Source organism: Mesoplodon mirus (assembly GCF_964341445.2).
Source record: "Mesoplodon mirus genome assembly, chromosome: X".
NCBI lineage: Eukaryota > Metazoa > Chordata > Mammalia > Artiodactyla > Ziphiidae > Mesoplodon > Mesoplodon mirus.
The window spans coordinates 94,854,534-94,871,436 of record NC_138981.1 but is presented as its reverse complement, the minus strand read 5'-3'; the positions used below and the strand labels follow the sequence as shown (position 1 = coordinate 94,871,436).

Sequence of the window (16,903 nt, the reverse complement as noted above, 5' to 3'; positions counted from 1 at the left end):
TGTCTATTATATATCAAAACACCAGGCTGTTCCCCTGATGGAACAGAAATAGGGTCTACTATGAAGCCTGAAGGCCTGACCCTACACCCAGCTACCCCCATATGGGCCCTAGCCATCCAAGACCCCAGGGGGACTCCGAAGTCACCAAATCCAGATTTACTACTTCTTCAGACTGAGCCAAAGCTCGAATTTCATGTGGAAAAAGGAGAGAAGCTTTGAGTACACAAGAAGGTACTTCAGGACATAGAAGTCCAGCCCTGAACACGTTATTTGACTTTTTACTCGAGAAGGGAAAGTAAATATTTGTATGGCTCTCTCCACAGAACTCAGGGGAAAGCCTAATGACAGAGATTGTTCAAAAGACCTACAGAGGAACCAGGGCAGCTACAAGTCAAAAGACAATCAGCTTGTGTGTGGAGGCCAAACCACACCTGCGGAATGACTGAGCCACCACGGCTGGCCTCCCTGCTCAGGGTGCGTGACAAGGGGACCCATGAGGGCCTTTTGCACCCCTGACAGGACCAAGGCCTCATTCTCCTCAGCCTTGGGTTACAGATTCCACACAGAAAATGTGAGCCATGTAGAGTGGAAGGGATGAGAGGAAAGGTACTAAACTTCCAGTCCCTCATCAGCCCAAGCAGTCTGTGATGCCATCTGGCTCGATTTTAGCGCCTTCAAAGGACTTGAGCATCAGATGGCTTGAAATAAGGCCAACCCCACACTAGCACTAGAGCAAAGGGAGGGACAAACACATCTGAGATTTGGCTCTTAGCCCAGTCAAAACAGCTCAAGGGAACTCAGTAAACAGCCCACTTCCCTCAACCAACCAACCATGGAGTCTGGTTAATCTTCTACTCATTGGGGGCCCTTGCCTGAAGGCAACCATTGCACCAGGCAGCCATTTGTAAGGCAGGCCTCCCTACCCTGTTGTCTCCAACACCAGGCGACAAGCTACAAGCTGGAGCCAGGTTCAGGAATCCCTAAATCAAGGGGAGGCAAATGTCACATGTCCCCTTGAGGCATGACCCTTGAGAAGAGGCCAAAAGATGGTATTTGACAACCTCCTGACATGAGTAGACTCTGCTCACTTCTCTTTCTACTTCTTTTCTTCTCTCCTGTTTAACTCTCCCATTCTCAATCTCTTACCAGTCTCCAAGCCTGCTCCCAGGTTTTCTACAAGCCCTGAAGGGTGATAAACTTAAGACTCACAGCAGCTCCTGGCTAATCCAACACACAGAGAATGTGCAGAATCTTTATTTTCATCACTAATTTTTAGAGAAAGAATCCTTTCGACCTACTAGGAGGATAGGGCCCAGCATTCTATATTTTAACATGGCTCCCTAAGGTAATGTGGATGCAGGAGTGCTTAACTTACACTTGGGGAAATACTACAGTAGGTCAGCCTCCAGAAGTCTAAATGGTAGGTGTGAGATTAGAATACTTTCTCACAGAAATGACAGGCAGTTCCCAGGAAAATGTACTGACAAGAATAATGATGTGACTAGTGTTCAAAACAACAATAAAGATAATAATAATCGTTAATAATTGCTGGTACATAGCACTTCTCGGCTAGGCATTGTCCTAAGTACTTGTATTAACTAACATTTAAAACAACTCTATAAGATAAATGCTATAATCTCCTTTTTTTGCATGAAGGAATTAAGACACAGAGAGAGTAATAACCGGCCCAAGGTTAGTTACAGAGCCTGGATATAAGCCAGGCAATGTGACTCCAGAGTCCATGTTCCTACCCACTGACCTACATTATAGTACCCTGATATGTGCTGAGGCCCTTTACAGTACAGAGGAAACCCTTGATTTACAAATGACTCAAATCCATGATGGTCTGATCCCCTGCTACTGAAATATTATCCTCTCTCTTCCATCCCCACTATGTGAACCCAGACCTGGAATCTTCTAACTATATTGCCAAGGGAACTAATCAACACTGGAATCTACCTCCATGACCTCCCAGACACCAACATATTCATTCATTCAATCAATCAATCAATCAACAAATATATATTAAGCACCTATTATGTGTCAACTATTATGAACAAGATACAAACGGTCACTGCCTTCATGTACTTACACCCACCTCACTCTAAATGCTGATTTCTAGGGTTTAGAGGGGCTAAGAAATCAAAAGATGGTTTAAATCAGTGCCCCAAGGGCTCATGACCTCTAATATTAATGTTTTGTTAGCTACATGACAGGTTAAATAGCTACCAGATACCTCATAGAACTTAGTACAATACTAGACAGACATATAGTAGGTATTTATCAACTTATATAGAGATATTTCAGGAGAGCACTGAGAACAGACAGATGGCCAAACCAACGAATAGAATTAGAACATCCTCCTGACTGCCCCCAACAGGAAGGACACAGACATAAGAGGGCTGGGAAACAAAACCCGGACTTCCGTTTCTGGTAATAACAAAAGCTAGTTAGTACTTAAAGAGATCTATGACCCCCAAAAGCCACACTTCAGTGTAAAGGTGTACTGGAAACACAAATTACCCCACCCCTAGAATGGTAAGGAAAATCCAGTCTCAAATCTTAACGATGAGTTGGGGTAGTAGGGGAAGAAACTAGTTAGTTCACTAAAATCTTGGAACCAGAAGCCAGCCCTCGTGTGGGTTTGCACTCTAAATTTATACTACTTGGGTAATCCAAAAATGTTAGGCTGAGAGTTTTATTTAGCATGATTCCAGACTGGTAGCCCTCAAGTGCCTGGCAAGAACAAAGACAAATCCCCTCTAGAGAAATCCAGGACTCAAAAAATTCCCACAAATAACATTTTAAAGAAAATAAGCAATGTACAATAAAAGAACAAAAACAACAGTATTATTTAAAACAAAACCTAAACACACAAGTAAATAAGCCAAGAGCCAGTAAAAACAGAGCTTTAAGGACCTCAGAATAGTTATAGACTATGTTTAGGTTTGGAAAAGGGAAAAATAATTGAAATTAAAAACTCTATTGATAGTTTTAACTGATATGTTTAGTTACTGATTAGACAGCTAAAGAGATAAGTGGAATATAGAGCTGAAGAAATTATCCAAAATGCAACATAGTAGACAAAGAAGTGGAAGACAGGAACAAAAAGGATTAAGAGATGTGGAAGACAGAGTAAGACGAACTAACATAACTCTAAACATAGTCCTAGAAGAAGAAGAGGAGACAGACAAAATAGCTGAAGGCATAATAGCTAAGAATGTTCAGAAACCTGAAGAACGACATGTACCCACAGACTCTCAAACAGAATAAGCCAGAACAAATAAACATTGAAACAAACCCTAGTAAAACTGCAGAACGCCAAAGACAAAGAGAAGATCTTAAAACCAATCAGAAAGAAAAGAGATTACTTTCCAAGGAGTGAAAGTTAAGACTGACCAATGACTTTTCAAGGCAACAGTGGAAGACAGAATATAGTAAAATTACATCTTCACTGTGTGGGGAGAAAAATAATTATGAACCAAGAATTTTATATCCAGTGAAAATATCTTTCAAGAATGAAGAAGGAATACAAACATTTTTAGGCAAAGAAAAACTAAGAGGGTTTGTCATCAGCAGATCATCTCTAAAGGGAATTCTAAAGGATATAATTCCAGCAAAGGCAAACTAATGTCAAATAGACACAATACAAAATAATGAGCAAAGAAAGTGGTAATTATGTAGGTAAATCTAAATGAACATTTTTTTCATAAAATAATAATGTCTTATATTATTTTTAAAAGAAAAGCTAAAATAATACAGAATTAAAATGTATGACAACGTAAGCATATAAGTTGAGGGTGACGAATAGGGTTAAAATATTATAAGGTCCACATGCAAAAGAATCGGGTTGTAACCCCATTTCTCAGCGTATACACTCCTATGGATATACCCAAGAGTAAAAAAGAACAAAAACAAAAACATGTCTACACAAAAAGTTACACATCAATGTTCACAGCAGCATTATTCACAACAGCCATAAAGTGGAAACAATCCAAATGTCTACCAACAGGTGAATGGATAAAAAAAAAATATGGCATATCCATACAATTGAATTTTATTAGCCAATATAAAGAAATGGAATATTAATAGATGCTACAACATGGATGAATCTTCAAAACATTATGCTAATGGATATATGTATAACTGATTCACTTTGCTGTACACCTGAAACTAACACAACATTGTAAATCAACTATGCTCCAATAAAAATTTTTAAAACATTATGCTAAGTGAAAGAATCCAGACACAGAAGGACAAATATTTTATGATTCCATTAATAGGAAATGTCCAGAACAGGCTAATCTATAGAGATAGGTATTAGATCAGTTGTTACTTAGGGCTGGGGGCGGGCAGGGGTTGGGGAGTGCTGTAAGGGGACAGAGAGATGATAGCTAAGCAGTTACACTTTCCTTTTGGGGTTGATAAAAATGTTCTAAAAATTAATTGTAGTGATGGTTGCACAACTCTATGAATATACTAAAAACCTTTACATTCTACACTTTAAATGAGTGAATTTTATGTTATGTGAATAAACTCAGTAAAACTATGACCAAAAAAATGTTATAAGATCCTTGTATTATCTGAGAGAAAAAGTCTGACTGACTCTAGATCTGGATATTTATGTTAACGTTGGTAGGATAAACATTAAAAAAACAATAACTGAAATAGTGTGTATAGCTTCTAAACTAGTAAAGGGAAAATATCCAATAAATCCCCCCAAAAAGGATAGACTGAAGGGAGAAAAAAAGACAGAATGCTCCAACCTGGAGTTTACAACCTGTATCAAATGGTGGCAGACCAATGACATCCAGCAGTCACATCTGTGCTAAGAAGCAGACTCTCCTCTGTGTGCTGGAGTTTGGGATGAGTGGAGGCTCTACCCAACCCCCGTCATCAGCAGGGTCCCTGGAGAAACAAACTCCTTATGGAAGGCCTGGACCCTCCCAGAAAATACCACCTCGGGATGAGACAGCTTCCTTTGGTCACCAGGGATCAAAATTATTCCTCCAATGAGTTGAGGCCCATAGGTCTTAGGTTCTAAAGGAGAATAAGTAATTCTGCGCTGAGAGGTCATCTGAATTGTGACACACAAACTAGTTTGAACTATTAAAAGAGTGTAATGGGTGGATGACTTGTACACGTAGCCCAGTAATCCCTGGCTGCTTCAGTAAGAGCCATGAGTGCACCTCGTGTATGCCATCATAGACAGGGTCCCTGCATCTCCCTCTAGGTCAGCCTGTTGTCATAGGACACGTATTTGTGCTGTGGTTATTCCATGTATTGGAGCTGGCTGATGGGAATGCTATCTAGCCCCTGACCAGAGGAGGTGGGTGCTCCCCCAGTTCTGGCTGGAGAGTGGGGATCCTAGCTCTCCCGCTACCCTTGCCTCTCTGGTCCTTCTTCCCTCCTGCGCTGGCATTGCAGGGCAGGGGAAGTAAAACTGAAACACATGTGGAACGACTCTTCTTGCCTAAGGGCCTACTCAGCTAAAGGAAAAAGAATCTTCTCTGGTTCCACCTTTGGAACTAAGAGTTTAGTCTTTAACCACATGAAAGCAGCCTGCCAGGATAAAGTTCCAGGCCGTATTTTACAATGGACAGCTCTGGCCCTGCGTCTGCCAACAGCAACCCCCCTGGTCTCTGCTCCGCAGAGCAAGTCGCCATCCCTTTGCTCAAGATTGGAAACAGAACACGGCCCATCCCTTTGGCCCAAGTTGCAGCTGACTTCTGGCCTAGCTTGGAGAGCAGGAAAACAGCAGCTACATACAGTGAATGTGGTACGACACCCAGGTGGGAGTGGCCCAATTCTTCTGACACAGTCTAGATCACCTACAAACTAGCCCTCTTTGTCATCAGCTACACATGCGCACGCACACACACATCCCTAAAGCCCTCTTCATCAATTACAGTATCCACTGGCTGCGTTTCGGTGTGCCTCAGGAAAATGGAAATCAGAAAGCTACGGATAAACCCCTTTCCCAGCCAAAGATGCCCTGGTGGCTCCTGGAGCCACCAGTCTGTACCTGTCACAGGGAAGGGAGCTGCTGTGAATCCGAGAGTTGAGGGTTTCTCCTGCTTTGAGACTCACTGCCCTCGAAGGAGGCAAGGGGTGGGCTCTGGATCAGCAGGGGGAGGGAAGCAGCATTCTCCCCACCCTCCTGTGAGCCGGACCTCTGCTCCCATGGGATGGTCCCCACAGAGGGCAGCCTGTGAGTCAGACCAGAAGCAGGGAGGAACCAGGCAGCTTCTGGAAGATTCATGGTCTTCTCTTCCTCTCCATTCACCCGCCAAATAGCCATTTCTAAGTGGCTGTCATCTTTAAAAAAAACATACTCCTTGGTCTATATGGACATGTTCCGCTTCTTTAGAGCCCCCCCTCTATATCTCCCCACCCCCGCCTATTTTGGGCCAACATAATTTACAATTCCCAGAAATGCCTGAGAAGCAGTGTATGCACTTCTGGTGCCAAGCCTGACCGGTTTTACGGAGTTTCATTTAGTGTCTGTTGCTAAATCAGTAGCAGCTGCTAATTGCTTTTCCTCCCTCGAACCTTCAGACAGAATGAAACATCTGGCGTTCTCTCACTTTGGGTTAAAATCAGATACCTTATCATCCCTCCTTTGGGTTCCAGTTTTATTAAAAAGCTGTCAGCTGATGCCTGGAACAGGCAGAAGAGAGCAAGCCCGCCCCAGAAGCAGGGGAATGATTCTAAGGGCAACCCAGCAGGATGAGGCTGCCTTCCATTCCCAGACCTCAGGCACAGACGCAGGGTAGCTTGGGCACCAGTCCCCACAAGGTGGAGCTTTAAGCCCGTGGCCGCCCAGGTTACTTGGGGCTTCATTTCTTGAGCAAGGAATCTGAGGACCTCACCCACCTCTTGCTGACAGTGCCCCTCCCCTGCCCTGAACCTGTTCCAAAGCTGGCACCCTACATCCCAGCTCGCTCACCTCTCTCTTTAATATGCACATTCTTCTACCACCATGAATGGGAATCTCAGGGGGAATAAACTATACATGCCAGTGTTCTGTAGCTTTTTCAGCCACCTTTTGGTTTGGGTTTTTTTTTTCCCCTAAAAAAAATTCTGTTGGCAAGGCCCCAAATCTGTTTCTTGATTCTAAGCCAAAACCATTCTTAAAGGTACCTTAATAGCAACTCAGATATGTTACATTATTAATAAATAATAATCTTAGCTAAACTTTATTGAGCACTTACTATTTTTTTTCAGGAAAACAAAGTTCATCATACTCATACGTCAGAAATAGGAGGTGGGGCTTCCCTGGTGGCACAGTGGTTGAGAGTCCGCCTGCCGATGCAGGGGACACTGGTTCGTGCCCCGGTCCAGGAAGATCCCACATGTGGCGGAGCGGCTGGGCCCGTGAGCCGTGGCCGCTAAGCCTGCGCGTCCGGAGCCTGTGCTCCGTAACGGAAGAGGCCACAACAGTGAGAGGCCCGTGTGCCGCAAAAAAAAAAAAAAAAAAAAAAAAGAAATAGGAGGCACCCACGCCATGCAGAGCCACATGAGGAAGCACCAGAGTTGGTCAGGGCAAAGGGTCAGGAGCAAGGGGAGAGCCTAGGCCATGGCCTTTATTAGTTTCTGCATTTCTGCAGGACAGTCAAGGCAGGGCAGGGTAACCAGTTAGGACTGGTTAGTTTGAATAATTACAGCAGGCTCTAAGCTATAGGACTGGTCTCTGGTTGCCTCGTACCTGGTCCTGGGATGATTAAGGCAGAGGAATATTGCTTCAAGGCGGGTAAGGGCCAGATAGTGCAGGTATGGCTCTGGATTGGTGAGTTTTGAGCACTTACTATTGTGCAGCAGGCATTGTGGTAAGCACTTTACATGCATTACCTTATTGAAGATTTAGGAATTATTACGACAGTCCTCATTTTACAATATGAAACAGGCTCAGAGAAGGGCTATTGATGTTGTGGAAGCAAGACTGGAACTGTGTTCTGGCTGGCTTAGAAACCCGTGCTCCGCTGACTGGGTATTTGATAATATTAAGGAATTACTGATAACGATTATAGATATAATGGAATTGTGATTATATATATACATATATATATATATATATGTCCTTATATTTTAAAGATGTATAATGAAATATCTATAGTTAAAATTACATGAAATTTCCCTAAAAATCATCCAGGTATAAGAGTGAGTGGTGGGAGGATGGGGGGGGAAGCAGTTTGAGGTAGAATAAGGTCCATTGATTAAAAAAACATTGGCTATGAGTCGATAATTGTTGAAACTGGGTAATGGATGCACTCGGATAGTTTTCTTTTTCTACTTTACATATGTCTCCATTTTCTTTAATATAAAATTACAGATCTATAGAATTATACACATACTATCCACTGCATTTTAGAACCTCCTGACTTAACATTTTCCCTGCCCCAAACTTCTTTGCTGGGTCAGCTCCTCTGGCCGGCTCCTATCATCAACGTTTCCTCAACTGGTACCAGTGCAGTACTGGGACTCAGAAGTGACCACCCTCCCCTTGGACTTATAAACCCTCAGTTTGTCTTCAAGTCTCCAGTCACTTTACTCAAGGTCCTAGGTGCGTGGGACATAAAGGGAGGCTGGGAGGACAGCTGCTTTGGGAAATAGTTTGGCAGTTCCTCAAAAGGTTAAACATGGAGTTACCATACGACCCAGCAATTCCACTTCTAGGTATATACCCCAAAGCAGTCAAACAGATACAGTTACAGAAATATTGACGGCAGCACTATTCACAATAGCCAAAAGGTGGAAACAACCCAAATGTCCATCAGTGGATGAATGGATAAACAAAATGTGAGATAACCAACAGGACCTACAGTATAGCACAAGGAACTACACTCGATCTTTTGTAATGACTGATAAAGGAAAAGAATCTGAAAAACTGAAGCACTGTACTGTACACTTGAAGCTAGCACAACATTGTAAATCATCTATACTCCAATCTTTTAAAAATGTGGTATATTGTACAAAGGAATATTATTCAGCCATAAAAAGGAATGAAGTACTGATACATGCAACAACCTGGATGCACTTGAAAACTTTATGCTAGGTGAAATAAGTCAGTCAGAAAAGGCTACATATTATGTGATCCCATTTACATGAGATGTCCAGAACAGGAGATTAGTGGTTGAGAGAGAGAAAGGAGATTAGTGGTTGCCAGGGTCTAGGGAGGGGAGAGCAGAGAGATGTCACTAATGCTTTTTGGGGGAATGATGAAAATATTCTAAAATTAAATAGTGGTAATGGTTGACAACTCTGTAATACACTAAAATTAAACATTGAATTGTACACTTTAAAAGGATAAATTTGTATTATGTAAATTATATCTCAATTAAACCCCCCTCAAAAAATGATTAAAGGGAGAAAGAAATAGGCAAGCATTCATTTGTGGAGTGCTTTTAAATGTTCAAAGCTCTTTGCTAACTCTTCTTTGTTATCTTTTGTTGTCTGCTATCTTTTCTTCCATAACACGTCTGTGAGGTAGAGACAGCAGATGTCACTAAGCCCATTTGACACATGGGGAAACTGATGCTTGATGAGGTGAAATGAACTTGGTCAGAGCCCCAAATCCCAGTCAGCAGTAGCGTGGGAGTGGGACAGGGCACCGAGCAGCACTGCCCCAGCTGCATACTGGAATTGCCTGGGGTGCTTTTTGAAAAGCTTTACATCTTGAAATTGGCTCTGGTCTTGAAATTGACTCTGGTGATTCTACGGTACAGCCACGGTTGACAACCACTGGTCCACAGACCGGAGAGAGTGAACTCACCCACTAGCTAAGACTTTTACTGCATAAAGAAACACTGCTTGGGGGAGTGGCTCAAGATTGAACGAGAAGTGTTGGTTGGACGAGCCAGAGGCTGTGCCTTCTAATCGCTTTTTAGGAATAGAACCAAGGCAAAGAACTATTAAGCTCTGGAGGCAGAGGCTACTGCCTGCCATTCTCATTCACGGCTGCCACCTTCCCCATGGGTTGGGGGGGCTTGGGCGTCACTGACAAACCCAAAGGTCTCGATGTTTCAGTCAAATGGGAAGAAACACCAGGAGTGGGCCTAATTCACCTGTCATGAAGGGAGGAGAGAGAGCTGGCCAGTTCCCTAATCAAACAGGCTGTCTGGGAAACAAATGCAAAAAAAAAAAAAAAAAAAGCAAAGGCGCTATTAGTCAATGTGGAAAAGAAATCCTGCCAGGGAATTTTAATCTCACTCGGCAAGGCTAATTCTGAAACAAAGCCCCCTTCACTTCACCATCACCCAACCAGGAAGCTGGGGCCAAGGCCCTGAAGGCTAACATCAAATAGCACATGCCAATAGGAACACGCCTCAACTTCTAAGATAACGTTAGGAATAGTAGTAACAACGACAGCATCTGATACTTACTAAACACTTACTATGTGCCGGACACTGGGCTACGTGCTTACCCCACATATCTCAATTCAGCTGAGCACCAATCTACACATAAAAAAATGAGGTCACAGAAATTTGTAACTTACCAAGTTACACATGAATAAAGGCAGAGGAGCCAGCCACAAAAGCAAGGACAGGCTGGCTCCAGGGCCAGCAACTTGACCACTACATTATGCTAACTCTTAACAACCAGGCAGAGACGAGAAGACCTTGAGAATACGCTGCAAACAATGTGAACAGTTGTTACTGCTCAATGTTTTCTGCTCTATTTTGGTGTTTTTTTGTATTTTCTTTTTTTTCCATTATGAATATATTACTTCTGTAAAGAAAACATTTATACAAATGTAACGGCAGAGGCACAAAAGCCTCATGCTTTGTGGTGTTCTTTTTTTCTTGTTAATACGTTGAAAAACAACCACTTTTGCATTGGTGGTGATTATTTTTTTATTTCTACTTTTCTGTATTTCACAAATTTTCTTCAGTAAATATGTCTTCTGCTGTAATCAGGAAAACATCATGATTTTAAGTGGTTTAAGAAATAATTCACCTGTGAAAAATATCATCTATCATCCCTCTGTCTTCATACCTAAGATTTTATCCTGGACATGTGTGTGAAAGATCCCTGGAGTTTCTCTGAGCAAGACACAGGTTCGAGTTGATTGACTAATTCACTTACACTCTCTGTGGATACCTACCATGTGCTGGGTGCCCTGCAGGGGACAGATACCACAAAAGACACTATCCTTGCCCAAAGACACAAGTTATGATGAAGTGCTGAGAGCCTGGCAACAGGCTGAATATACAGTCCAACCAAACTATGGAATGCTAAGCAGCTATTGGAAAAGAATGAGCTACAACCATACCTGAAGAGATTACAGATTCTAATGTTAGGTTAAAGGAAAATACTCTGGAGGGATGTTTATAGTGCAATGCCAGTTGTGTAAGAAACCTAGACCCAAACAAACCAACAACCCTAGAAATGTGAACATCTTTATCTGCATTTATGAGCAAAAGAAAAATGTGGCAACATATACAAACCCTTAACACAACTTACCCACGGGGGGACAGGACTGAAAGTTGATGGGGTTAAAAGATTGGCTTTCTCTTTATACTCATCTGTTTAAATGATATTTCAAGGAGCGTATATTATTTTTGCAAAAAAAATTCTTGAAAGTATAATCAATCCTCCAAATCTCTAATGGATATTGTATAAAATTTCTGCAAAGACTTGACTAGGCTTAATACTTGAAAATCAATCTAAACAATTAGGAAAGAGGAGGAAGGAAGCCCATGAGTTTTGGTATCAGAAAGACAGAAGTTCTCAGGCCAGTTCTGTCAATTCCTATGTGTCCCTGGGCAAGTTATTTAAACTTTCTAAGGCTTAGTCTGTAAAATGGAGACACTAATGAAACCGAGGGCGGTCATTAGCTAGATTCCTTAAACCGTAACTTGTTTAATAAATAATATCCTGTAACCTGCCTTCACCGACCAAGCTCGCCTTAACTGTTTTTACAAACTGTATACCCTCCAAGCTGCATGAAGCTTACAGATTATATCACAAGACTCCTTTAACCACCCCCTACAGAGGTATTAAGTTGTTTTTCAGGAACGTGGAACTAGTCTTGCCCAGTTCAAACTGGTCGAGACCACCAACCATTCAACTGGGCCTGAGAGTGCCTGACGCATAACCTTTTGATATCACAGGGCCCAAAACTCCACCCTCAGATCATGCTAAGGTCACCATTTTTCTGAACATGCAGTCCATGAAGAAGCATGTAACTCACATACACTTGCACAGAACACGGATTACTTCACCTTCTTGCCACCAATCATTTTACCCCAGGCCTCGGACCACCCTCCTTCCTTGTCCCATAAATATCCTGAGCCCCTCGCCTTGGGGGAGGTGGATTTGAGATTTGTTCTCCTTGCTTGGCTGCCTTGTGAATAAATTTTTCTCTGTGGCAAACCTCAGCATCTCAGCGTTTGGCTTGCTGTGCATCAGGCAAATGAACCTGGCTCAGTTACACTAATACCCACCTCGCAGGGTTTCTGTGAAGATCAAAGACTAATAATTAACAACTAATGCTGCTTGAGGGCTTCCTATCTGCCAGGTGCTCTGCTACATGCTTTACACATATTAACTGATTTAATCCTTGGAACAGCTTTAGGAGGGAGGCACCCCCATATCATAGATGAGAGCACGGAAGCCCATTCAAGTTAAGTAACTTGGCCAAGTTCCCTTCCTCCCTCCCTCTCTCTTACACACACACACACACACACACACAGGCACACACACACAGGCACACACACACATATGAGTAGCACAGCCAGGGTATGAACCTACAGAATCTGATCCCTGAGTCCATACTGTTAACAACTACACTAGGGTGACATATTTATATTTGTGAAAGCTTTTGTGGTTGCAAAGTCCCATCTACTTGCAAGGGATTCTTAGTAGTGGTGGAAAAGATAAGAAATACACATAAAATCTAAACACTACAAGAGCTAGAAGATGTGACAGAAGCAGTGTCACAGGATGTCTTCTGGTGATTGGCAAATAAGGGGCAAAGTCTATGTATACGAACTGGAGTTCAGGACTCTCCATCCTGCTCTTCAGACTCTCAATGAGGAGTTTACTGGTTCCTACCTCCATGCCTCTGGCCCTGGCATTCCTTTGGTTGAACTACCTCCTTCCTCTGCAATTTGCACGCACATTCTAATAGCGCTTCAAGGTTTGGTTCAGACTTTACTTCTCCATGAAGCCTTTCTGGACCACTGCATCCAACGACCTCTCCAGGAGACAATGCATTAGAGTGTAAAGTCCTCGGGTTTAGCTTTAGCACCTACAGACCATGTAACCCTGAGCAAGTCATTTAGCTTCTTTGAACTTCAGTTTCCTCATAGGTAAAATCGGGTTCTTGTGAGAATTAAATAAGAACAACCATAAATTGCCTGGCACATGGTAGGTGCTCAAAAAATGCTGCTAATATTAATCCTCTTCCCATTTTCTTAAGAGGTCGGAACAACTGCAATTTAGCGATTGAGCCTGAATTGCCTTGCAATTTTCCTTTTTCACCATTTTGACTCTAACATTGCCATCACCTCTCAGGCATTTATGCCTCATCTTTCTAACTAAACTGCAAGTTCCTTGAAGGCCAGGAATGTATTCTGGTTGCTTTTGCATCTCCTGCAGCATACGGCACAATACTTAACACAGAAAAGTGCTCAATAAAAATCTGGATTGACTGGTATGGCTGGCCTGTATTCATGGAGGATGTAAGACCCTCAAAGGTTAATCTTGAAGTACAGGCAGCAATTAGACATATTCTAGGGTAGTCCCTAGAATTCGGTGGAAGCCCAGGCCTTCTCAACACCTTCCACATCCCTGCACACTTGGCATTCATCTGATCAGAAACACGCTGGTCTTTGTAGAAGGTTGAGGTGCAATTTTGCCCAAATCAATTCTTCAGGAAGCTAAGGCCTCTTTTGAAAACAAGCTTTTTCTATTTTAAGTACTATTAAGAAAGCAAAGGGAATTATAGTTTTACTTCTTTGAGCTTAACTAAGAAAAAGAAATCAGATAGCTAAAAATTACCTTAACTTATCGGTCACATTACTTTAAAAAAAAACCCTCAAAATTATCCTAGAATGTCTTGTATTTGTAATGTACAAATTTTCTGTTTCAAAAATAAACTCTCAAAAATGCAAAAAAAAAAAAAAAAGAAAGCAAAGGGACATTCTGTCCCTAGTTCAGGTCCAAAACCCAAACTATAACTTTTTAAAATAGCTCAATTTGCCACTCACAGAAATAACTTTTCTAGGTCAATTAGCATGTTTCAATATGCCAATCAGCAGAGTGAGAGCCGATCTGCATTGGTGACAGCAAAGTTTTCCCAGAAGCCCACATGGGTACAAGGTGTGCCGGTGGCAGTTACATCCCAAGAACATTGAGATAATAATGATTGTGGATGGGGAGTAGTCACCCCAGTAATGAAAAAATCATTACTAACCTCTTCCACTCAGTCTGAGAGTTAGGAACATTCAGGAGAACCATCTAACAGAGAAAAAGAACTGGGTAAAAGGGGAGGGGTGGTAAAGGAGGAATAAAGGAACTAATGTAACAGATCAACATGGATACACAATAATGGGCAATTTTGATAATGAGATAATAATATACTTGAGGCTTTGAGCCTTGAAGAAGAAAGGAGCTTGATGAAAAGAATCATTATTCTTCTTCTCCTTATTATTCTAGTAGAAGACAGATGGCCACAAACATAAATACTGGCCAGGCTAGAGTCTCTGGTCTGAGAAGGGGGCTGATACAGTGTCTTAAGTTTCTTTTCTGTTTCCAATCTCCCTTGCTCAGAACACATCGCATTTATAAGAAACTGTCATGGGCATTTCAGGGCAAAAGGCCTGACAGGTCTGGGGATGCAGCTTGGGCCCAGTGCCTCATTCTGAGGACCAGACCACCAGCTTTGCAAGGTAAGAGCTATAACTGAAAAGCTAATATGCAGCCGAGTTCCATGGGCACCCTACTTAACCACCCCCCCCAACTCTTGGCTTGCACTTTCCAGAAGGTGGTTTAGCTTGGCATGGATGATATTCTTTGCAAAGTCCCAGGCATAGATAAGGAACCCCATCACCATCAGACCAAAAAGCCACTGGCTATAACAAGGAGCTCACAAAATAGGCAGCTCATCTATTCTCCAAGCCATGGACCACTGACAGCTTGGGCTGGGGGGATCTTAACATGGGATCCATGGATGGGCTTATGGGCGAAAGGGGCAGGAGGTGGCAGTCTGTATCCCCCCTGAAATTGTATGCAAACTTGTCTCTGCGCATCTGGGAAGAGGCTCTATGGTCCTCATCAACTTATCAAAGAAGACTATGACCCAACTCTTTTAGATGGAGAGAAGCTAAGCAGCATCTCCAGCATCTTGACTCACTAGTATTCAAACTCACACTGAATTTCAATCAGACAACAGGAAAAGGGCTCTGAAGTCTGAGTCAGGAGACCTGGGTTCGAGGGGCACCCACCTTGGCTTTTTAGGCAAGTCATTTATCCATCTAAGTTCCCCCTCTAGAAGATTAGACCAGACAAGCTTTCAGCTCTCTGCTGATCTAATAATAGTTCCATGATGCATTTCCCCTCCTTCCCTCCAAGAAACAAAAGGGAAATCGCCCTTGAGACACTTCATCTGAAGTCAGAAAGAGACCTACTCTGAAATCCTGGAGGCAAAGAGCACTTACTTGTAATATGGGCCCTTGGAATACACGTTCCTTCTTCTAAGGTGTCAGCTTCTAAGATGAAGAACCAGGAGGAAGTTGGATCTGGGTATTCTCTAGCTGGTCTGCAAACCCCGGTGCCAAGGAGGCACAGGACAGAGTACTACAGCACATGGAAATTCACTGATGACCCAAATCCTTTAGCTGACTGTGGCAACTTCCTCCAACTCCCTCACTCTCTGTCTTTATATGTGTGAGTGTATGTATGTCTGTGTTACTGGAATACACACCACCAATTAGTTCATTCTGCTTTCCTTGTTTCCTCATTATAGCTAATTAGAAAAAAAAAAGGATTAAAAAGATCAAGGGCCAAGAAGGAAGGAAGGGCAAAAGAGAAGTCAAAAGCTGACTTCCTGCCTAACTGGATCATCAGGCTTGAAGAGTTGCCTACCTTCCTGTGTCTTATTTTAAGTCAAATAAGAGGTCTGAGTTCAAATAAGGGGTTGCAAAGCAAAAAGTCTGGAAAGCCAGGGTAACCCAGGAGGGGTCCCAACCACTTAAAATAACCAGACCAAGACCAAAGCCAATTGTCAAGACATATGCAAATGGAGCCACCACCTTGAGCTTTTATCAGCTTCATTTTAGAAAAAGAGGACCAAGATTATTTACCAGAGTGATTGGAATTGCTAGTTAAGAGAGAGCTCATCAAAGAAGTTTCAGTGTTAAGGAAAGTTACTTGGACATTCTTGATAAGCTGGCTGGCTATAGCTTGACATTTATTTGGAAAGTATTAGGTGTCATAACAAATAGAATAGCAAATCTGCCATTAGAGAGGGAAAGGGAGGGAGGGAAGGAAGGAAGGAAGGGAGGGAGGAAGAGAGGGAGGGAGGGAGGGAGGGAGGGAGGGAGGAAGGAAGGAAGGGTGGGAGGGAGAGAGGGAGGGAGGGAAGAATTTCTACTGATGTATATATAATATGCACCTAGAAAAGTATAACAATCATAAGGGTATACATGAGTATTTGTGGAGAGGGAGTGACTAAATCCTCAGAGAGAGTGAAGTGTAGCTGTGGTTGTAGGATCTGAGGCTTAGTCTCCACTCCCAACTCTGCCACTTAGAATTTGTGTGTCTCCCTGAATGTCAGTTTCTTCTTCTATAACCAGAGGCCATAATACTCACCCTCACCCAGCTTAATATCTAGGTTACACAACTGTTATTTGAAAAGACCTTGTAAACTATAAAATGCTATCCAAAGAGGAAGGGTTAT

General features: G+C 42.5%; 1 protein-coding gene across 4 annotated transcripts in view; it reads right to left on the bottom strand.

The window, feature by feature from the left end:
- The window catches only part of TMEM164 (transmembrane protein 164), a 165,496-nt gene that overhangs the window by 46,055 nt on the left and 102,538 nt on the right, over nt 1–16,903 (bottom strand). The window lies entirely within an intron of this gene.